The sequence below is a fragment of the Poecilia formosa genome, unplaced genomic scaffold, assembly GCF_000485575.1.
Source record: "Poecilia formosa unplaced genomic scaffold, Poecilia_formosa-5.1.2 Scaffold1438, whole genome shotgun sequence".
NCBI classification, from domain to species: domain Eukaryota; kingdom Metazoa; phylum Chordata; class Actinopteri; order Cyprinodontiformes; family Poeciliidae; genus Poecilia; species Poecilia formosa.
The window spans coordinates 10,246-11,601 of NW_006801377.1; positions in this window are offsets into that span (position 1 = coordinate 10,246).

Consider the following 1,356-nt stretch of genomic DNA (forward strand, 5'->3'; position numbering starts at 1 on the left):
TATCAGGGCCACATTCTGGTTCTGGACCAGCCCTGGTAAAATGCAGCCCTGGTTCAGAACCTGCTGCTTTCAGAATCTGCAATAAGATCAAATCAGGTGAAAGTTGAGCTGAATGGTGTTGAGGAGGAAACCCAGATCCTCTGAAGGATCAGAGGAAAACCTGCCTGGAAACAAGATCTCAGCAAATAACCTCCATGATCCAGATGATGTTCACTGGACCAGAAGTTCTGGTTCTGATGGGAAAACAGGAAGGCTTTGTGGAGCAAAGTGGCCTTTTGAGTTATTTTCATGTTTTTACTATTTTGGATTTATTCAGTTTGGCTGTGACATGTTGACATGATTTAATTTGCTGAGTCGTCTGTATTGTGGATTTATTTTGGGTTGCTGAGTCGCTGTGTGCTGATCTATTTTGCATATATCTATTTTCTCATCTATCATTAAAAGTCTAGTTTATTTATAGTTTTGTTTAAAAATAGCAAGTAGATTTATTCTACTGGCTTTTCAACAATTAATGAAAAAGATTTCTTGACATTAGTTGGAATAAATAATTCCATGTTTTCCTCCGTCTCTTCCAGCTGCTTCCATGCTCGTATCTACACATGCGCAGCCATAGTGCACATGCGCAGCCATAGTGCACATGTGCACAAAGCTAAAAATGAGCCAACAACAGGAACCAGAACCTGTTGCTAGGAGCCTTTTTGTTGTTCCAGCCCATAACGACGGCCTGATGATGGACCAGCTCTGCTTCTTAGTCTGAATTCATGGAGTTCATGAATTCAACTCATTGAGCCTCAAACACTGAGAAGCTGAACTGAGAAAGGATAATTCTCCACAGTCTGGAGGCTCTGCTGAGACGTATGGAGGTCAGAGAGAAACTGAGCAGAGCTCAGCAGACCCAACTCTGGGTTGACCCACAGAAACAAAAGGTCAATAGAAACTTTAACTGAGTGATTGAACCACATGAAGAGGCTGGTGTCTGAATTATTAGGCTCCTAAATTCAAGGCTGCAGCTTCGTTTCATGGTGAAATACAGGATTTAATGGAAATCAGAGGGAAAAAGGGAAAGTGCGTCTCTGGACTTTCAGTCCTCACCGACTAAACCTGACAAGGTGTCGGTTCAGAGCGAGGAGTGGGGCCCTCTGAAGAGTCTCTGGTTTATAGGGTCACTGGGACGTCTGAGGAATAAATGGAAACTAAACATGTTCTGGAAGATGCTGACCTCACTGGTTTAATTCCCGGTCTGTGTGTGAGCCGGGCCTCTGCTGGACCAGAGGATCCATGTGGAGCTGCTGGTCTGAGACGTTGGACTGATTTGGGCTTTTTGTTTGTTTGTCTTGTTGTTTTGGTGGATGGAGA